The following is a 23,909-nucleotide window of genomic DNA, read 5'->3' as shown; positions in this document are numbered from 1 at the left end:
CAAAAAATGCCCCACATGATAATTCCTTTAAGATGTCGTTCACACTGCTGTTCATTCTGTCATGCCAGAGAATTCGGCTGATTATGCTAATGGCGCTTGGCTCCGATGTCATCTGAGTGCGATCTGTTCTCCCAGGTGCAAGAATCACAACTCTGGTGCGGAGAACGTCATTTCGCCATTGTCTCTATACGCAGGACTAGTGTCACTCACACCCATAGACTGGTGTAGGTGCACGGTCCGATGTGTCACACGCACCCATAGACTGGTGTAGGTGCACGGTCCGATGTGTCACACGCACCCATAGACTGGTGTAGGAGCACGGTCCGATGTGTCACACGCACCCATAGACTGGTGTAGGTGCACGGTCCGATGTGTCACACACACCCATAGACTGGTGTAGGAGCACGGTCCGATGTGTCACACGCACCCATATACTGGTGTAGGAGCACGGTCCGATGTGTCACACGCACCCATAGACTGGCGTAGGAGCACGGTCCGATGTGTCACACGCACCCATAGACTGGTGTAGGAGCACGGTCCGATGTGTCACACGCACCCATAGACTGGTGTAGGTGCACGGTCCGATGTGTCACACGCACCCATAGACTGGTGTAGGAGCACGGTCCGATGTGTCGCACGGTCCGATGTGTCACACGCACCCATAGACTGGTGTAGGAGCACGGTCCGATGTGTCACACGCACCCATAGACTGGTGTAGGAGCACGGTCCGATGTGTCACACGCACCCATAGACTGGTGTAGGAGCACGGTCCGATGTGTCACACGTACCCATAGACTGGTGTAGGAGCACGGTCCGATAGGTTCCATGGCAGACACACGTTGTGGGCCATTCTGACCCCCCCTCTTCTCATTCTACCTGCTGCCTGTGTGTGTGTGAATCCTAAATCCCTCATTTCACCCATCCCACAAGAGTTTATATGGTTCTATGCTGTGGGCAGACCAGTCTCGCTAAACTACTCATTCCCCCTCCCACCTGGTACTGATTGAAACTGGTGTAAAAACCATGGATCCTATCACTGCTCTGACGGGGCAACTGTAGCAGCTCAGCCTGGAGGTGGCAGATCTACGCACTGTCGTTCTGCAGCTCCCTAACGCATCAGTTTTGGGGACCATGACTCCCAGGTAACCCTTGATGGAGCCCAAGATCGCTTTGCCTGACAGGTTATCCAGGAAGGGTGTGTGTGACAAGTTTGTTGTTTTCAGGGAGGCCTGTAAGCTATACTTCAAGTTACGTCCTTATTCCTCAGTAACCAAGGGGCAATGTGTGGGGATAATTACATTCCTTCAGAGTGACACCTCCCCTCCCCCCAAGTATGGACACCCTCTCGCACGTTTGACACCCAGTCGATTCAGATGCTGGAGGATTTTTTTCTGCCGCTCGGTCTTAATTACTGTCACAAAACCGCTTCTCAGCATGTGACTTGGGGTTGTGCCTGCAAGGGTTAATCTATCTCTCAAACAGTCTAGCATTCCACCTCTGTCCTATGCTGTATTGGGAGCATAAATCACACACCTGCTCATACGCGCTGCCACCACTCACTGAATACACGGGCGATGAGTCCCGGAAATATTACTACTACTATATGCCAATCACCGGGATCATACACTGTAAGGTTATGGATACTTTTGAGCATACAAAGTTTAGACTTATTAAAGCTTTATGCTTTAATTGAAAAGGTACAGTGCTTACAATAAAAAATATAAAAATATGGAAATAAATGACATACAAATATGCAAAATGGTTAAATGAAAGAGAGAAACCTACAGAAATAACTAACTTTGTAGTCTGCTTTCTGCTCCCTGATGGGGGGAGAAATATAAAATGGATCACATCAGCTTGGCTGCCCCCCAGTCTGTGAACAACCTTCTATGCGCAAAGGCCTTATTTCTAGATTTAACCTGGCGGTCAGATTTCTGGACCAGCCTCTCATGTCAATATTCTAATTGCTGGTCTTTGACTGGATCATGACCACTTTACCAATGAATACATTATTTTTCCCTCTACCCCAGTGTTTCTCAACTCCAGTCCTCAAGACCCACCAACAGGTCATGCTTTCAGGATTTCCTTAGTATTGCACAGGTGAGAATTTCATCACCTGATCAAGCATTAATTCCATCACCAATGCAATGCTAAGGAAATCCTGAAAGCATGACCTGTTGGTGGGTCTTGAGGACTGGAGTTGAGAAACACTGCTCTACACGTTATGACCTTTCTTTCTCATAGTAAATGAAATTGCCAGGGGGCAATTAGGTCCCACTTGGCGTCTCTCTTCAAGGGATCACAAGGTGTGAAATATTTCCATTTCTTTGTGTCCCAGGAAGGCACCCTCAGGTCTGAGTAGGAAAACTGTCTTTTCTCAGGATAACATAGGTTATGAAGTTTGTGAAGAGCTGCAGCCGAAGACAGATGTTAATTACTGCTGGTCATTAGTGATGAGCGAGTGTACTCATTGCACGGGTTTTCCCGAGCACGCTCAGATGACCTCCGAGTATTTATGACTGCTTGGAGATTTAGTTTTAATCCTGGCAGCTGAAAGATTTACAGCTAATAGCCAGCCTAAGTACATGTGGGGGTTGTCTGGTTGCTAGGGAATCCTCACATGTAATCAAGCAGGCTAGTAGCTGTAAATCAGTGTTCCCCAAGTCCGGTCCTCAAGAGCCACCAACAGGTCATGTTTTCAGGATTTCCTTAGTAATGCACAGGTCATTGAATGCTTGCCTGTCCAGGTGATGCAATTATCACCTGTGCAATACTAAGGAAATCCTGAAAGCATGACCTATTGGTGGCTCTTGAGGACCGAACTTGGGGAACACTGCTTTACAGCATACAAGGTTCAAAGTTATTAAAGTGTTACGCTTTACTAGAAAAGATACAGTGCTTACAATAAAAAAGGATATACAAATGGTAATAAAAAGTGACATATAGATATGCAAAAATAGTGATAAAATAAAGGAGAAAACAAAGAAATTTCAAACTTTGCAGTCAGGCATTGTGCTCCCTGAGGGAGGGGGGATTAATATGGAATGGTTCACCTCAGCGTGGCTGTCCCTCAATCTGTGACACCGTTTCTATGAGTTAAAGGTCTAATTAATAGATTAACCTGGAGATCCGATTTCTAGACCAGCCTCGTCAATATTCTAATCCTTGGTTTGTGACTGGATCCCGGCTATTTTACCATTGAATACATTATTTTTCTTTGTACACTATTTGTGTGACCTTTCTCATAGTAAATAGTGTGGGGCTGCAATTAGTGTCTCTCTTTAAGAGTCAGGTGTTAAATGTTTCCACTTGGTGTGTTCTCAGGAAATCCCCCCTGGGCTGAGACTAGGAAGACTGTCTTTTTCTTAGGATAACATAGGTCATGACCTTTGTGAAGACCTGCAGCTTAGAACAGATGCTAAGTTACTGCTGGTCATATATCCTTACATATACATATTTCTCTACACCTAGGCTCACTCTTCACAACCCTGTGGTAGATTAGCAGACTCGGGAGGTAATAAAGTGGAGTGAGTATTGTCAAGCATGTTGCTTGGGTACGCAGCTTGCGAGGGTGGATACCCAGTCTATGCCAAAATACCTGTCACAGGAAACAAAATCGCGGTCTGGTAAGGAGCGTTGAGTTGAAAATGGTGGAAGCAAAAAAAAAAAAAAAATTTTTTTAAAGTGCAGACCTTTATTGAAAGATAATCCACAATGAGTTTCAACTGCGTTCTGCCGTCTTCCACCAATTTCAACTCGGGGCTCTATACCAGACCGTGATTTTGTTTCCTATGACTGCTAGTCTCCCTCCATAAGGGTGTGCGGCAGGAGCTGCTCTCACAGGCGCCACACCGGCAGATGAGGACCTTCCGTCACGTGACCGCAAGGACCTACGGTCACGTGACTCCCAGTGTGCACCACGGCCCATCCAGGCATTGCACAGAGTATCTGCCTTCAGCAGGGAATACTGAAGCCCTGGCAGGCTACAACAGTGAGTCACCTTGCCATCACTCGCAGCTGTCAGCCATCTACCCCTTGGACACAATCATCCTTCACGTGCACACCGAGGCTATGCAGGGGTGCATAACCTCCTAAGGTTAGGGGCTACACCACTTCACCCACAGTCTATGGCTCCACTGGTCCTGCTCATGCGCGTCCCTATTCTCTTTTCTTTAGTATGCCTAAATACCTGTCTGACTTTGGGGATGTGCTCAGAGCAGGGGTAACAAGAACTTCTTTCCCATCGTCTTTTTGCCTGCGCCACTAATCTTGTTTCTGGGGCCAAGCTGCCAAAGAGCAGACTATATAATATCTCTGGTCCAGAGAGGCAAACCATGAAGGACTAGATCGCGGAAAGTTTGGCAAAGGGCAATATCAGACCATCCTCATCCCCCATTGCTGTGGGGTTTTTCTTTAAGGCCGGCGTCACACTGGCGTATTGCATCCGATGCGAGATCATAGGATGCGATATGCTAATGACCCTCGGCTCCTGCTTGCAGTCATGCGTCTGTGCTCCGATTCTCTCGCACAGGGAGGATCGGAGCACAGATGCGGAGGAGGCGGAGAAATGAATTTCTCCATCTCCTCCATTACTGGGGTCCGCTTATAACGCACAGCACTCGGATGATATCCGAGTGGTGTACGCTATCTCACTCGCACCCATAGGCTTATATGGGAGCGAGTGAGCCGAGAGTTTTCCTTGGTCCGAGACAATCGCAGCATGCTGCATGCTGACTGAGGAAAATGGCTGACAAAAAGTCGGCTGGTGGGAGCTGCCCCATAGCTTAGCATTGGTCCGAGTGCAATACGATTTTTTATCGCATTGCACTCAGCCGTTTAAAATGCCAGTGTGATGCCGGCCTAAGAAGAAAGACGGGAGGTTACACCCCCTGCCTAGATTTACGCCAACTCAATCTGATCACGGTCCTGGATCTCACTCCCTTTCATCTCAAAATTCTTTAATCAGATTGTAGGAGCAAAATGGTTTTCAAAACTGTTATATAAAGCAATAACAAACACCGCACTCTTCTATATATAGAGGCTATAGTGAAATCAATCTGGTTGTTTCTGTGATACTATCAGGAGTTTTAAAAAGAGAAGAAAAAGCTTAGTGAGGGTGAAGCACAGGTTCAGATTGGACACCAAAAGCTCTTTAGAGGAAGCGGTGCTCCTTAAGTTTTAGTGGAATGCGTAGTCCACTATTAAGGAGAAATGGTATTGATGAAATATAGGGGGGCTTGGCAGCGACACTAGTGAAGCTGTCGGGGTCGTCAAGACAATATCCTTCCTTCACCAGTCATTCCAAATTAGATTAAGAGCATTGGTACCGGATAAGAATGAGTCAGACAAAATGCTGGTTCAATCTCAGTGCATGCTCGTGCTTCCACACGTAGTGGCAACGTCACAGCAACAGCTGCCTTTATTTCCTGATACACAACATTATATACTCTATTGGGGGAAGGTGTGCAATGGGCGGGGTTAGGCGGGGTTTAAGCAATATATGTCTAGTATTCAGTCTTTCTGGTTGGTTCTGACGTCATCTGGTGGATCCTCCTTTCTCCACGTCACTCAGGTTTCCATTTCAGCAAAAATGATACTTAGCTTCAGAAATGAAACTAGCTTCTCAACAGAAAGAAAACTAGGGCAAAGGTGAATACTGGCAGCCATCTTAAATACAGTTACATTTGCATCAACAAGCAAAGGGGAAAACTTATTGTTTCACAGCATAAGAATATAAAAGTACAACAGTGTATAAAGATATATATTTTCACCTTGACAAAGCAATATGGTGATCTTTGTCAAGTTAGACTTACTGTGATTATCGTAGATATGATAAAATGGTGATCCTTTCTGATGAGTGTAGGGGAGTATAAGACGTGGGTCCTTTCCGTGTGTATAATTATAGTAGATGATATGATAAAATGGTGATCCTTTTTGATGAGAATAGAGGAGTATAAGACGTGGGTCCTTTCCGTGTGTATTACACTGATGAGGAACCTGATGTGGAACATGTGCTTGTCTGCAGGATACACCTGTTTGTGAATGAGATAGTAATCGATCTAAAGTACCTGTGGAGGTGAACCCTATAATACTTACTGCTGATGTAGTTGCAGATCTAGTGTACATACTTTCATGTACCCCTGTGGATACGGGTATGCTTGGCTGCAAGCTGTAACGGCGGATTTAAGAAGGGGGGGGAATGACCTAGTGTGACAGTGTGCCCATCTTCCACATCAGGATCCTCATCAGTGTCAGGGTATGTGCACACGTTCAGGTTTTTTCGTGTTTTTTTTCGCGATAAAACCGCATTAGAAACAGCAGACATATGCATCCTATCATTTAGAAAGCATTCTGCAATTTTTTTGCACATGATGCGTTTTTTTCCGTGAAAAAAAACACATTGCGGTAAAAAAAGCAGCATGTTCATTAATTTTGCGGATTTTCTGCGTTTCCCGCTATTCTATGCATTTGGAAAAAACGCACCAAAAACGCATAAAAAAAAAAACGCATGCGGATTTCTGGCAGAAATGTCCATTTTTTTTTCAAGAAAATTTCTGCAAGAAATCCTGACGTGTGCACATACCCTCAACCATGTATTCCTCATGCCAGTACATTTTACTCGGGTAACAGTTTTTAGTGTAAAGTATCCCTCCCCCGCCCCTCACTGCCCTTAGAGACCATAACGTGAACAGAACTCCTCATATTCTACACATAATCGAATAGCTACTATCACAACCACTGAACACCTTATAGCGTCACATGATTCCCGCCGCACTAGTCAATCTATGGCTGCCATAACTTGTGGAAAGTATCCTACTTGTTTCTCTTGGTGTAAATGCTTTTTTCCAGAAGAAGTGTATGATCCGTTTGTGTAACAAAGTCTCTTCTAGTCGGAGGTTCCTCTCTAATCCAAAATTTTGCTATCAACTTTCTTGCAATAAATAAGATGTACAATAACAAATTGTATTGTGGTACCGTGTTAGCCAGAAAAATCAATGTGAATATTTTTCTGCCCAATGACAGAAGTATTCTAGGAGTGATACCTTTATTGGCTAACCAGAAAATAATATGTTTGCAAGCTTTCAGAGCACAGAGGTTCCTTCAGGCAAGATTACCAAAATCGGTCCCCTCGTACCACTATATTTAAGGATAAATTCCAGCATAAGATCTACTTGCATCATTATAAGCCTCTTTCTACTTTGTGTCTGGTATGCGTGACGAATCCGGTTATATTGGTACATCTCTGAACCCGGTAACTGGAATTCTTCCTGTAACTCCTCAAACGGTTTAAAGACTACCCTGGCTAACTAGCTGGCCTATCAGTCTAAGGCTAGGGTCACATTGCGTTAGTGCAATCCGTTTAGCGCTAGCGGATTGCGCTAACGCAATGTTTTTTATGGGGCCGCGTTCGGGGTCGTGGTAACGTCCCCGCTCTCGCAGATCCCCGATCTGCGAGAGCGGGGAACGGACCGCGGGCGCGCCTCGGACGCTGCAAGCAGCGTCCGCGGCGCGCCAGGAATCTCCGGCGCGTCGCTAGCGCGTGCCGAACATGGCACGCGCTAGTGTAGCGCGTTCCCATTAGCGTGAATGGGTTCGTTAACGGCCGCGTTGCACGGCGTTAATTTCGCCGTGCAACGCTGTCCGTTTAACGCGGTCCCATAACGCAATGGGAACCCAGCCTAATACCTGCCTCCTTCCAGACCCGAAAACCCTTCATTTGCCTAAATTCCTGCAAATATATATTGCCCCATATAGGAGAAAGCCTAGTAAACCAATTCACCCCCCTGATATGCTTCACTTTTCCCCAAACCTTGTGGATTAGGTTGATCGTACAGTAATGAGAACCCGCCTTCATAAAACGTCCTCCCTCCAAACTTTCACTCAGAGACCCTGTTTTTAGTAAGTTCCTCAAGCTATTAGGAATATGTCCCCCCGTCTCATCCCCTCAGCCTTTAAGATGTTGACACTGTGCCGATAAAAAATATAACCAAGGATTAGGGAGCACCAAACCACCCTCCGTTTTGGACCTCTGTAGTATCTCCTGTTTGAACCTTGGGCTCTTTCCCCCCCATATTAGTTCACCGAACAGGGATTTAATCCTACATTGCGGGATCCACACAGGGGAATTGTGCAGCACATAAAGCAGTTGCGGCATCACAATCATTTTTAACAGATTCACCCTACCAACAGGTGTAATTTATTCCACGCTGAAATGTTAGTACGAATTTTTTGCACTTTCAACCGCAAATAATTTGGTGAGGCTACCACCTCCCACAGAATTTTTCAGCCATGAATCAATGTACTCCGTGGGATTACTCCCTTCCACTTTTTCTGGCACACCAATTATTCTTAAATTATTCCTATGGGAACGGTTTTCAAGGTCATCAGTCAAACTCCAGCTCTGCAATTCGCTGGATGTACTTTTTTTTTCCCTTTTTAACAGTTTGTTAGCCTGATATTCAACACTCCCCACACGTTCCTCCACTCTCTTCTCAACTTTGCGCATAGCGGAGTTAAGAGACACCATCTCTCCCTTTAAGTCGCCCACTCGCAAGTTCAGAGCGGCAAGAGCAGATTTACAGTACATCACCACTGAAAATGTCTTTTAGCGTCGGTTCCTCCATTTCAGCCATCTCCACATTCATAGACATGCCAGCTTGTGAGGTCAGTTCAGCTGGTGGTGTGGCTCCCTTCTCAAGACCTGTATCAACTCTCACCAGGGACCCCCGCTCCACCATACCACTCAGTGCTCCGTCACCTCCATCCAACAAGTCCCCAGAGTCACTTATCCCTCCAGGTCCCTCACCTTCAGCCTCCGAGCGCAGTTTCTCAGCCTCCCCTGACCTTGCAAATCTCTCCAACTTGGCAATCAGCTCCAGCTTCTTGCGGTATGTGGTGCTTGCCTTTGCCGCCTCCTCTGCAGACTCAGCACCATCTTGGATCTGCGAGCCTCCCACCAATGCCGGCTTCTTCTGCTTCCTGGGTGTCATTCCCGGGCCTGGACAACTCTCCACTGGACACCGCTTATTCCTCTCGTCTCACCGGTTCTCTGGACACTTTATAGGAATTCGGCGGCGCCTCCAAAATACTTTATTGCGGAAGGTGCAGTGGGAGAGATCCGGCACACGTCCTCTCACATCGCGCACTAGGCGACGCCCCCCGCGCGCATTCCACTAAAACTTAAGAAGCACCGCTTCCTCTAAAGAGCTTTTGGTAGTCAATCTGAACCTGTGCTTCACCCTCAGTAAGTTTTTTTTCTCTTTTTATAACTCCTGATAGCATCACAGAAACAACCAGATTGTTTTCACTATAGCCTCTATATATAGAAGAGCGCGATGTTTATTATTGCTTTACATAACTTGTTACCGCAGCTGGTACGCACAGAACCTGCTTTAACCACCAGCAGCCCTCTATAGCCATTCCGAACCCCACATCTTTTATCTATACGTGGAGCGCCGGTGTTTCTCAACGCCTTTGCATTTATCGGTTTTCAAAACTGGATCTCAAGGGGCGTATAATCTCATTTGTATTAAAGAGGGGGATGAGTAGGAAACAGCTTTCAATACGCCTGAGGGACACTACGAGAAGCTTGTGATGCCGTTTTGGTTGACTAATGCTCCTGCTCTTTCAGCACTTTGTAAATGTAATCTTTAGTCACCTGGTAGATATATTTGTGGTAATCCAGCTTGATGACATTAATTTACCTGACCTTGAGTCACATCAGGTACATGTCAGGCAGGTCTTACAGATACCCAGAGACAATAAGTTATTTGTGAAACCAGTGAAATATATGTTCTCGTTTGAGATCCCTTTTCTACGATGTGTTATCATCCATTGGTTTTCATATGATTCCGGTGAAAGTTCTGGCGGAACTGGATTTGGATCATCCTGAGGATTTAAAGGTGTTACAATGGTTTTTGCCTATTACTGCTTGTTCATCAAGAGCTTTCCAGTAGTAGCCAAACCTCTGACGGACATAACCAGGAAGGGGACAGGTTTTTCCAAGAGGTCCAGTCTAGGCAGGGAGGCATTCAATACCTTGAAGTGTTTTGCATCTGCACAGATTCTCATACAGCCTGATGTCACTCGGCCTTTTATGATCGAGGTTGATGCGTCTGAGGTGGGGGAGGGGGCTGTATTGTTGCAAGGTGCGCCTCCCGGTAAAACGGCGTCCATGTGCATACTTTTTAAAAAAACTCATCTGCAGAGAAAAATTATGACCTAGGTAACAGGGAACTCTTGGCTATCAAGTGCAGTTTTTAGGAGTGGCATCAATTTCAGGAAGGAGCAAGTCATCCGGTTATGGCGATCGCAGATCATAAGAATCTGGTATATTTAGAATCTGTGAAAAAGGCAAAATATGCATTGTTCTTCACCAGGTTTAATTTTGTTGTCACATATAGGTCGGGGAACAAAAACATTAAAACAGATGCCTTATATCATTTTCCTGGAGGTGGAGATAATGGTTAACAGGTACCTATTCCACAAAAAGGGGTGGATATTGCGTCTATATGCCCCGATCTGAAAAGAGAGGTTGTTAACGCTTAGGTAAACTGTTCCTGGTAATCTTCATCTGAGAATCCTTAGTGAAAATCATGCTTTGATTTTGGCCGGCAATCCTGGTAATAAAGCCACCACTGATCTTCTTAAGGTACCGTCACACTCAGCGACGCTGCAGCGATATAGACAACGATCTGACCTAAACTAGATTGCTGGAGCGTCGCTGTTTAGGTCACTGTAGAGACGTCAAACACAGCAACTCCAGAACGATGCAGGAGCGATCCAGTGATGTAACGGCGACTCACATATCGTTCTCGCTGGTTGTTAGCTCCATGTCAAACAGCTGGAGTGTACCGATCCGACACATTGCAGCGTAGCCAGATAGGCGTGTTTCTCTACAGGGATGTAGAGGAGCTGCGGAGACACCATCACGTGTTTCTCAACGCAGGCAGTGAATAGCCAGGCCTTTCCCCGGGAAGGAACAACCAAGGGAAGGGCAGCATCCAATAAAGGAAAACATCCAATAAAGGAAAACCACCTATGCCAAGCATGGTATCCATCCACAGACAGCTTTTTTTTTTTTTTCCTTCCCTCAGATGGGATGTTCCACAGTCAGGTAACCAAAACTATACGGAACTCATCTCCCAAAACAGCGTGCCACATACTCAGTGCACCCACTATTCCCATCATCATTGGAAAACATAACACAATTTTTATTAACACAAAAACACCTCAAGATACATTAACAAAATGTTTCCACTTTTTAGTCTTCCAAATTCCCTCTGCATCCACCTCCCCTCTCCTCCTCTGATCACACACAAAACAAAATACAATTTTCCCAAAATAATTTTTATACAATTTTTAACCTCAATATCCTTCCTTTTAAACACATACACATTCCTCACATCCCACAATACCTCTTTTATACATGCCATCATCAACCACAATACTCTCTCCTTTTCCCCACACATACCCAATCCAAACATAAAAAGCTCAAAAGACAAGATTCACCTCACACAGCTCCATTTTGATCGCTACGATGGTACGATTCGTGACGTTCCAGCGATATCCATACGATATCGCTGTGTGACACGCAGCAGCAATCAGGGACCCTGCTGAGAATCGTACGTCGTAACAGATCGTTTGGAACATTCTTTCGTCACTGGATCTCCCGCTGTCATCGCTGGATCGGTGTGTGTGACACCGATCCAGCGATGCATTTGCTTGTAACCAGGGTAAACATCGGGTTACTAAGCGCAGGGCCGCGCTTAGTAACCCGGTGTTTACCCTGGTTACCAGCGTAAATGTAAAAAAAAAAAAAACAGTACATACTTACATTCCGGTGTCCGTCAGGTCCCTTGCCGTCTGGTTCCCGCACTGACTGACTGCCGGCCGTAAAGTGAAAGCAGAGCACAGCGGTGACGTCACCACTGTGCTGTGCTTTCACTTTACAGCCGGCAGTCAGTGAGTGCGGGAAGCAGACGGCAAGGGACAGACACCGGAATATAAGTATGTACTGTTTGTTTTTTTTTACGCTGGTAACCAGGGTAAACATCGGGTTACTAAGTGCGGTCCTGCGCTTAGTAACTCGATGTTTACCCTGGTTACCCGGGGACCTTGGCATCGTTGGTCGCTGGAGAGCTGTCTGTGTGACAGCTCTCCAGCAACCACACAACGACTTACCTACGATCACGGCCAGGTCGTATCGCTGGTCGTGATCGTTGGTAAATCGTATAGTGTAACGGTACCCTTACACAAACGACCCAGACCTGCAATCACATTTCTAGCATACTGACAATTCCAAAACAAATGCACCACACTCTCACTCCCACCACATCCACTCCTCGGACACCTCTCATTCCCACCACATCCACTCCTCGGACACCTCTCACTCCCACCACATCCACTCCTCGGACACCTCTCACTCCCACCACATCCACTCCTCGGACACCTCTCACTCCCACCACATCCACTCCTCGGGCACCTCTCCCACCACATCCACTCCTCGGACTCCTCTCACTCCCACCACATCCACTCCTCGGACACTTCTCACTCCCACCACATCCACTCCTCGGACACCTCTCACTCCCACCACATCCACTCCTCGGACACCTCACTCCCACCACATCCACTCGGACACCTCTCACTCCTCACTAAACCCCGATTTTTCAGAAACTCCCTCACCGGCAACAGCCCATGCAATGACTGCCATACAATCTCACTCTGCCTATTTGTCATACCATTCACACGTACCTTCTTCCATACTTTCTGCACATCATCCCCTCTTACCAATTTAAGATCTGGCAAGGACAGCCTGTGAGCTCGTCCAACAATAATGTCACATTCCATCTCTCTACACTCAATCATCTTATATACAGCTTTCTTCTTTTCTAACAATCTCACATCCACATCACACAGTTCATACTTCACTAAAAATTTGTAAACCCACACATACCACACAGGAACCTCAAAAGCCACTGGGCTCCTAAGATCTCTTTCACGCCATTTCAAACAAAACAAGAAATTTCCAAACAAAAACCTGCACATACATGCATACTTCCCATCCATCCTAATCACACCTAGTACAAATACTGTCAAGGTGAAAATATGTCTTTATACTCTTTTGTACTTATATATATTCTTATGCTGTGAAACAATAAGTTTTTCCCCTTCATGCTTATTAATGCATATGTAATTGTATTTAAGATGGCTGCCAGTATTCACCTTTGCCTTAGTTTTTGTTCTTGCCAAGAATCTACTTTCGATTCTGAAGCTAAAGTATCGTTTCTGGAGAAATGGAAACTTAAAGTGACGTGGAGGAAGGAGGATCCATCATATGACGTCAGACCAACCAGAAGGACTGAATGCTAGATACATTGCTTAAACCCTGCCTATCCCCGCCCTCTGCACACCTTCCCCCAATAGGTCATATAGTGTTGTGTATTAGAAAATAAAGCAGTTGCTGTGACGTTACACACGAGCATGCAATGAGTTTGAACCAGCATTGTGTCTGACTCATTCTTATCCGGTACCAACATGCTCTTAATCTGATTTGGAATGACTGGTGGATGAAGGGTATTGTTGTGACGACCCCGACAATTTGGCGCAACCAACGTGGGGCGTGGCCGGCGATCCGAGACCCCCTGGACCCATGCCTGGACGTCCGTGGACGACACCCGTAGTGGCTGACCTCGAGGACTGATCACCCTCCAAACACGGTAAGTGGAGAACACATACTATGTATGTGTCACACTTGCTAGTGTTTCAGCCATTATTGGTTAGTTTGTGGTCTCCTTGGGTCTGGGGAGTGACCGGTCGAGTGGTGAGACCGAGCGCGATCCCGTGCCACGCTTCGAACCAGCAACTGAGAGACATCGCACTCTGCGCGTCCTTGTGTACACCACACCTCCTCCACCGGTCATTGTACTCCATTCAACAACCCTACCCGTGACTATTGTCTAGTAGTGATAGAGTGAAAGATTGAAGAAGTTGTGGATTGGGGGCGGCTGAGAGAAAGGGATAGGAGACGCAGCCTCTGTACACGTTGGTAATTAAGACGTCCCAAGTGGGGGGACCACCAGAATCACATTGGTAATTAAGACGTCCCAAGTGGGGGGACCACCAGAATCACATTGGTAATTAAGACGTCCCAAGTGGGGGGACCACCAGAATCACGTTGGTAATTAAGACGTCCCAAGTGGGGGGACCACCAGAATCACATTGGTAATTAAGACGTCCCAAGTGGGGGGACCACCAGAATCTCAGTGGAGGGGTCTCACTAGGAGACAGCCTCCCAATGTTTAGAATATCGTGACAGGGCAGACTGTAATCACTGGTGTTCAGGTTAGGGAAAAATATTGAGCGCGAGGCTCTTTATTCATAGCACGTCGAACATGAGGCTCCGTGCTAGGACACAAGTGTTGCTGTTGCTGTCAGCGGCCTGCTGCAGAAGGGCGTAGTATTCTGTGAGTCATGTTGCGTCTCTTGAAGCAGAAGAAGTCCGTGCCCCATTAGTTAAGTGAGGATGCTGTGGAAGTCAAGACAATAGTAGAGTCACGGGAGGGCAAGAAGGCAGTCAAGAATATTGAAAGATAAAGGACTGTTAGAACAAGCGCAAGCTCATCTGCGAGTTGCGCGAGGTTTAAAGAACAAGGAATGGAAAAAGGTTGATGGAGAGGAAAGATGAAGGGATGCAGAGCCCGTGTTTGGCTATAAAATACCTCAATCATTGGTTTTTCTAAGGTGTTTTGGTATATGAATTGTGTGAAGGTTTTGTAGAAATTAATTGAGTCTGAGAACTGCTGTAATCCGTTACTCTGTGTAGATCTGTGAAAACACCCGATGGGAGGGGGGGGGGGAGTCAAATAGCTGCGTTGTTGTTTTTCTTCTTTTGTGTTGAGGAATGCTGTAAATTCTTATCTCTGTGTTTATAGCTGATGGGAGGGGTGAACCCCTGCGCGAATTGTTTTTTGATTTCTCCTCTTTGTGCTGCGGGCCAAAGGGGGTCCAGCTGCGCTGAAGAATATGGAGTTGTGTATATTCTGTCCTTGGTTCAGTACGTGCTGAGTCCAGAAGAACTTAACCTATTCTGTATCAGCAGCTGCAGCGATCTTTACTCGCTCTCTAGTCCCCCTCCCCCCGCCACAGCTGCAAGGACACAGCTCGCAGCTCGCTTCCTTATCAGTGGCCCAAGAAGCAGAAGACTTCAGCTCCAGCTCCAGCTCCCCCTCCCCTCCACAAATCCAGTCTCATACTCCAATATCCATTTTAACCCTGTGTCTGGAAATCTCCCTTGCCATGTTAATTCTCAGACCAAGACAAGACAGATGGATTTGTAAACATTGCGGTCAGACAAACCCAGACTGGAGAAATACTTGTATAATCTGTGCTGCAACCCAACCTAAGTGAATTACGCTGAATCCTGTCCAGATAAGATCACATGTAGTGATATAAGAAGCTGACACAGGATTGTGGGTAGTGGGGACATTAACTTTGGGAGTAAGCTGACAGTAATCCTTTTGGGAAGGAGCTGTAGACCAGCATGTCATGTCACCCCCAACCGGTCATCTAGTCACCCCCACCACCAGAGAACCAACCACATCAGGTAGTGTAAGACAGATACAGGAGTATTATCCCTGGAAGCCCTCTGACTAGCTAGCTACGCTAAAATAATTGGCTGACCCTGAGAACAAACCTTTCCCATTATACAAAGATAATATGATGGATGTATAAGTGCACATGAGCAGACCTAGAGAGTTGGTAAGCCAAGATGATGGTCAGATGGTATTTATGTTATATAACCCCTATGTAGATGAGTATAATGAGATGTGTATCTTACATGTCCTTTCCCAATCAGTTTGAAAAAAAAAATAGGGGGGATAGTGTCTCTAACCCTGGCAGTTAGAATATCCTTATGTCACGCTGCTTCAGTATGTGGGTAATTTTTTGTTGTGTGCACAGACAGAGCAGGAAGCCATTGTTGCCACTGTTAGTTTTCGCAAGTATCTGGCAGATCTGAACTGTCGGGTTTCGGCCTCGAAACTTCGGTTCTGCCTTGGTCAAGTGATATTTTTGGGTCACTGTCTCCTTCAGGGTGCCAGACACCTCACAGAAGAAAGAAAAATAGCCGTCAGCTACAAAGGATGTGACTGAACTACAGCGTTTCCTTGGACTATGTACTTATTGTGTCAGTGGATACCGGACACATCCCACATAATGCTACCTCTCTACAAGGCCCTGAAAGACTGTTCAAGATATGCTGATGATTTTGGCAGATTCCACACCGGATACACTGTTACTACGGAAGATACTGTATTGCCCGGAGCTGCACTCCCTCCCATCTTGTCAGGACAAGAAGCAGAATTTCAGGATCTGTCTACTGCATGTGTTCTGGCCAAAGACAGGCAGGCTAATATATACACGGACTCACAGTATGCATTTGGTATTGTTCATGATTTCGGAGCCTATGAGCCAATCGAGGGTTTGTTACTACCGCCGGGACTCCAGTGAAGAATGTTGAAGCTGTTAAAGCCCTCATGGACTCAATCGAATTACCTACTCAGGTGGCCATTATCAAAGTTAAGGAGCACAGTACTATGGAACAGACCACAGACTGGTGGTAACGCCTTTGCGGATATACAAGCAAAAGCCGCTGCTCTTCTGCTCGTTGAACTGACCATACCAGCTATGGTGACCACACGCTCTCAGCGTAAACAGTTACAAGAAACACTGACTCTACAGGAACCTGATGATCTACGACAGACTGAGGTTTTCTGCCGGACCCCGCAAGACCGCTTAATGACGATGCAGAGAATGTCTCCAAAGGAAGAAGTGAAGCAGTGGAAAGCTGATGGAGCACGTATGGACATGGTCGCTGGAAAAAGGACCAACTTGTGTGTCTCCCTAAGCGGATGTACCCTGCTATTGTCACGTGGGTGCATGGGCCCACACATCGAGGTATCTGTCAGACCTGCAATTCCGGTCAACTTCAACGTGTACCCCCTGAAGTATCTTGCGAAGCCCGACTATCCTTTCCAAAAGCTCCAGGTGGACCACCTCACGTTGCCCAAGTCTGGAAGGTATGAATATTGTCTGGTGGTTGTCGATATGTTCTCCAGTTGGCCAGAAGCATTCCCCGTTACCAACGTGACTACAAAGACCACAGCAAAGAAACTGGTGATGGAAGTTATATGCAGATATGGTGTTCCAGAAGTTGCTGAATGTGACCAAGGCCCGGCCTTTTCTTCTCGTGTATCAAGAGGTTCTGACAATGCTTGGATCCACTGTAGCCCTCCATACTCCGTACCATCCACAATCTAGTGGGAAAGTTAAGAGGCTGAACGGCACACTGAAGGGACAATTGACCAAAATGATGCAGGAGACTACGGCTCCATGGCCAGGGCTCTTATATATTCGTACTACCCCTATTGCAAAACATGGCCTGTCCCCATATGAGATATTGTTTGGTGCTAAGTTATCAGTTGTAAATTTTCAGTCTCAGTAATTGTCAGAAGAAACTTACCATGCTGTTCAATATGTTATTCAGCTTAGTAAAAATGTTGCTAACACCCATGTTTTAGTTTCTTCTTTCCTTCCAGATTCAGCAGAAACCGATATTGGTCACAATTTGAAGCCTGGTGGTTTTATGGTCGTGAAAAGCTATGTCAGTAAAACTTGAAGGAAAGAGCACCTGGATCTACGCTTCACACTGCAAAAGAGACCGAACCAGCGCATAGTCACAGTGGTGATCGAAGGAAAATGTTGCTGTTGTTTTTGGTCCTGAGGCTGGGGGCCATCCTCGCTCCTACCTCCCCGGCCCCTATTGTAAATAAGAATACCGGTGCCACTATTCTCTGGGTAAATCTAACGGCCCCGGTAAATATCTGGTGATTTGATTTCTGCGATGTAGTCAAGTGCCCCGAGACTCAGCGGGTGGTAGAGGGAATTATCCAGTATTATACAGTATATGTGTTACCAGAGATAACAATTGTGCTGGGAAGATATTTTCATAATGTGTTTAATAGTGGATACTATGGGAATTTAGGCCATATAAAGCTCCAGGATATTAGCTGCAGACCAACCAAGGCCCCCGTTACCAGTACACCTAAAACAGGCCTAGGTGAACGTTTGCAAAATATAGTTAACGAAGCAATCCCCATTCCAGGCCTCAGTTGGCAAGAAGTTTTCTCCATAGAAACACAAACAGCCCCACGGACAAATTTATGGTTAGAATGGGTAAGATACAATGTAAGAGTCCAGAGTATCTCTGTAGGATGTATTGCTTGTGCTGCAGCGAATACACATCTATACACATATGCATTGTTTTTTTTCCTGATGACAATACCACTGCCTGTGTTATGAATCTGTTGAAGGGTCTAAAGCCCACTGATTGCTCAGATTATGTCCCACTAATTCATGAAGCACCTAAACTAAAGGTCCCAGGAGGGATAACTGTGTTAGCTGATAATTATACCTGCTATAATACCCACGACACTACAGGTACACCAGTAGGGGTCTTCGAGACAGGTTTCTGCAAAGAGAACAGTTCCCTAGATATTGACTTGCTAGCTAATCATACACAGTATATGTACGATATTTATTGGTTATGTGGAGATGGTAAGCTCCATCCTAGGTTGCCTAATACCTGGACAGGTCAATGCACCCTTGTTAAACTAGCCAAGAAGTTCAAGATTTTACCTTGGGATCCGGAAACACCTGATGAATATACCAGAAAGAAGAGAAGTCTCGATCAGCTCCATATGAGTTATGAAAAAGATCCATTAGTATATGTCGATGGCATTGGAGTGCCAAGGGGGGTGCCTGACCAATTTAAAGCCCAGAACCAGATCTATGCTAGCTTTGCTTCTTTAATCCACAAGTGCAGATTAATAAAAATGTTGATTGGATCAATTACATATATTACAGTGAAAAAAGGTTTGTCAATTTTATCTGTGATGCTTTCCAGGGTATAGTAGAGGAATTGGGCCCTAACACTAGAATGACCCTCCAAAACCGACTAGCCCTTGATATGATCTTAGCTGAGAAAGGAGGAGTCTGTGGGATGGTGGGAGAGGAATGTTGTACCTATATCCCTCAGAACTCTGGGGTAAATGGAAATACCATGATAGCCCTTAAAAAGTTAAATGGGTTAGCAGCAGAATTAAAATTTAATGCTGGAGTAGACACATCTTTCTTTTCTGGTTGGTTGGGTGGGCTCAAAGGATTCCTTCAACAAGCTTGTCTAGTACTGATTGCTCTTCTTGTAGTTGGATCGATAATTCTCTGTTGTGTTATTCCCCTGTATAAAAAGGTTATTGCGGAGGCAACTCCGACTGGCACCTTCCTCAACCAAGAAGTAGACTCACCAGAGTACGATGGTACTGATCCAGGGGAAATCCCTAAGTACGTTCCCCTCAAGAAGTTAGATAATACCCACTACTCTCAGATGATGCTAAGAGATTTAGTCTAGGGACAGTAGGAGAACTCCATGTGAAGCTAGTGAAGGGTTCAGCTGCCTGGAGGCCTCTCACAAGGGGAGAGCTTCTGAGGTGTCTGGATGAAGAAATCCACCTCCCCTTTCCCCATCACATGGACAGTCTCAAAGGATCTTTCTTTTTAGGGAAAAGCTTAGTGTTTAGGGGGGATTGTCAAGGTGAAAATATATGTCTTTATACTCTTTTGTACTTATATATATTCTTATGCTGTGAAACAATAAGTTTTTCCCCTTCATGCTTATTAATGCATATGTAATTGTATTTAAGATGGCTGCCAGTATTCACCTTTGCCTTAGTTTTTGTTCTTGCCAAGAATCTACTTTCGTTTCTGAAGCTAAAGTATCGTTTCTGGAGAAACACCGGATTACGTACCGGTAATGCTCTTTTATAGAGCCACGACAGCACCCACTGAGAGAGGGGATCCGCCCCTAGGAACAGGAAACCCTACGGATAGATAAAAGGGGCGGTCCCCCTCGCTCCCACAGTTTGGGTTACAGAGATTGCGAGGAACCGCCCACCAGTTTTAGTAGACAATTCTTTATCATCATTTATTATAACTTAACTATGTATAACTACAAGAATCCACCACCTTTAACAGTGCTCATATGTACACTAATATATATAAATGGGAGGGAAGTGAAGGGGTGCTGTCGTGGCTCTATAAAAGAGCATTACCGGTACGTAATCCGGTGTTTTCTCTTCGCCACAACAGCACCCACTGAGAGACTTTCAGAGATAGTTATTTGGGGGGGGATTATCGTATTAAGGACTGATCTACCGAAACAAGTCAGTGGAGGCAGATAGATCTAATCTATAGTGACTATAGAAGGTAGAAGGAGAAGACCAGGTTGCGGCCTTACATATGAGTTCTATAGGAACCTCTGCTCGCTCAGCCCAGGATGATGCTATCGCCCCGGGTGGAATGTGCCTTCACAGTCTCAGGTGGATTCTCCCCTTTAGATGAATAGGCCAGGTGTATCGCCTCCCGAATCCATCGGGATAGTGTGCCTTTTGTTACATCAGATCCTTTCCTTTGACCCTGGAAGGAAACAAAGAGAGCCCTGCTCTTCCTCCAGGCGCTAGTCCTATCCAGATAAGTTATTATAGCCCTTCTCACATCTAAAGTATGGTACTTCTCTTCCTCCTGGTTTGTAGGATTATTATAGAAAGAAGGAAGAAGGATCTCTTGAGATCTATGGAATTTTGTACACATTTTAGGTAGGTAGGAAGGGTCTGTTTTCAGGACAATTCTATCAGGAAATATAGACATAAAGGGAGGATCTACTGATAGCGCCTGTATGTCACCTACTCTTCTTGCCGATACTAGCGCAACAAGAACGGTCTTAAGTGAAATATTTTTAATGTGAGCTGAGTCTAGAGGCTCAAATGGATGACCTGTTAAGGCTTCCAGGACCAAATTAATATCCCAAGGAGGCATCTGGGGAATCTGAACTGGCTCTGATCTCTGGCAAGCTGAAATAAATCTAGCTATCCATCTATTACCCGCAACATTGTGACTATACAAGGCCCCTAGAGCAGAAACTTGTACCTTCAGAGTACTAACTGAAAGGCCTAGGTCACATCCTTTTTGAAGAAATTCTAGAATAGTGGAGACGGGAATTTCACTAGACAATGCTGATGGATAGAGATCTAGAAATTTCCTCAACACTCTCACATATATGTCAGTAGTGGATCTTTTTCTACTTGTCAACAAGGTATTAATTACACTATCGGAGAAGCCTTTTAGTTTTAACAGCTGCCTCTCAAATTCCAGGCTGTCAACCTTAGTCCCTTCACATGAGGGTGGTTGAAGGGCCCCTGGGAAAGAAGATCCTGATCCTCCGGGAGGATCCACGGATCCGAGATGGACATGGCTCTGAGCAGGGAAAACCATGGTCTTTTTGGCCAAAACGGGGCAATCAGGATTATATTTGCCCAGTCCTCCCTTATCTTCCTGATTACCGTTGGTAGAAGAATCAGAGGAGGAAAAGTGTATGCTTTCTGAAATGTCCAAGGAGTCTGAAGGGCATCGAGAATATCGGGATTGTCGGCCCGGAACATTGAAGCGAATCTTTTTAGTTGTCGGTTTTGTCTTGTGGCGAAGAGATCTATCTCGGGTATACCCCATTTCATAGTTATCATTTTGAAAATGTGATGATTTAGGACCCATTCCCCTTGGTGGAGGGTATGACGACTGAGGAAGTCTGCTCTTGAGTTGTCCACTCCTCTGACATGCAGCGCTGACAGGGACAGAAGAAGTTCTTCGGCTATGGTTAGAATGTCTTCGGTTATAGACATAAGTGTTCCTGATTTTGTTCCTCCTTGATGATTGATATAGGCGACTGATGTCATGTTGTCGGACAGAATTCTGGTATGTGTCCCGTGTAGCTGCGGAAGGAATTCACATAGAGCATGATAGATAGCTTTTAGCTCTCTTATATTAGAAGAGTCGTCTGACTCCGTGACTGACCATAATCCTTGGACTAAATGATCTTTTAAATGTGCGCCCCAGCCAGTAGGACTGGCATCAGTATATATTATATTTGAGGGTTTAACTACCCAGGGGACTCCACTGACCAGGTTTTTTGGTTCTAGCCACCATATCAGAGATTAGATTACTTTATTAGAAAGGGAAATTTTAATATTTAAATGACCATGAGATCTTTCTTCTTCATGTAAAATTGCATACTGCAAATGCCTCGAATGAAATTGGGCCCATGGAACCGCTGGGATACATGACGTGAAGGAGCCAAGAAGGGACATGCCTTCTCTCAAAGAAATTAGGGGTTTATCTATTACCGACTGAACTTTATTCCTAACCGTTATTTGTTTAGTTTCCGGAAGGAAACATTTCTGGCTTGTAGAATCTAATATAATTCCCAGAAAAATTTGCCGAGTTGTTGGGATAAGTCTAGATTTTTCCCAGTTTATTATCCAACCCAATCTTTGCAGAGATGCTATCATATCACACAACCGTTGTTGACATTGCGAGGGAGAATTTCCTACTACTAAGATGTCATCTAAGTAGGGAATTACGAGAGTGTCTTTTAGTCTTAGATACGACATTACCTCCGCCATTAGTTTAGTGAATACTCTTGGGGCTATAGATAGCCCAAAAGGCATTGCAGTATACTGAAAGTGTCGGACACACCCATTCAATACAATCGCTACACGGAGATATTGTTGATGGTCTGCATAAATAGGTAGATGGTAATACGCATCTTTAAGGTCGAGAACTGTCATAAAGCAATAGGGAAACAGGAGTTTAATGGTGGACCGGATAGACTCCATTTTAAAAGTTTGATTTTCTAGGTAGATGTTTAATTTTTTAAGATTAATAATAGTTCTGAATGTTCCATCTGGTTTAGGGATTAAGAATAACGGGGAATAGAATCCTTTTCCCTCCTGTAGAAATGGAACCTCCCCCAAGACTCCCTTAGCTAGGAGATTCATTACCTCCTGCTCCAATGCCTCTTGTTGTAATTGAGACTTTAATGAAGTCAATAGAAATGAGTCCGGAGGGACTCGGGAAAATTTTAATTGTAACCCAGAGGTGATAAGGTTATTTGCCCAAATATTTGCTGTTATGGCCTGCCATTGATTAGCGAAGGAGGACAATCTGCCTCCCACAGGTAGATCTGTCCTAACGGGGTTTTTCTTCAAACTTGAAAGGGCGCTTCCCAAAGAACGCACCCCTTTGTTTTGTATCTCTTGTGGCCCAGCGATCCTGGTTCTTACACTCCTTCCTTTTATTAAATGCGGGCTTTCGGAACGCTCTCCTATAAAATGGAAGGTAATTATTATTATTAGGAAAGCCTTTCTTCCTTTCCCCTGCTTTAGTTAAGATCTCATCCAGTTTGGTACCAAACAGGTACTCACCCTGACATGGGAGGCTGCATAGCTTAGACTTGGTCTGAGGGTCACCCTTCCAGCCCTTAAGCCATAGGGCCCTACGTGCTGCATTGGTTAATCCTGCCGACTTGGCTGCCAGGCGTATAGAGTCGGCAGATGAGTCCGCTAGAAAGGCTGTGGCACCTCTAATTAGGGGTATGGAGGACAATAATTTTTCTCGAAAGACCTCCTTTCAGCCCTTCTTCCAAGTCACTCAGCCAAACAAGCATGGATCTTGCGGTGCATGTGGCTGAGATTGCCGGTTTAAAAGCCCCTGCAGAAGTCTCCCATGCTCTTTTAAGTGAATCGGCTTTGCGATCTAGAGGATCTTGCAATGAGCCTGAATCCTCTACCGGCAGTAAGGATCTCTTTGATGTAGACGCCACAGCTGCGTCTACTTTTGGGGCTTTTGACCATGTTGCTAATTCTTCATCATTAAATGGGTAGCGTCTTTTTGAGGATGGTGGTAACCCCCTCTGCCCCTGGCTTTCCCACTCTTTTTTGATCACACTCTTTACTGCCGTT

This window comes from Ranitomeya imitator, chromosome 10, assembly GCF_032444005.1.
Source record: "Ranitomeya imitator isolate aRanImi1 chromosome 10, aRanImi1.pri, whole genome shotgun sequence".
NCBI classification, from domain to species: domain Eukaryota; kingdom Metazoa; phylum Chordata; class Amphibia; order Anura; family Dendrobatidae; genus Ranitomeya; species Ranitomeya imitator.
Note: the sequence above shows the minus strand (reverse complement) of the source record.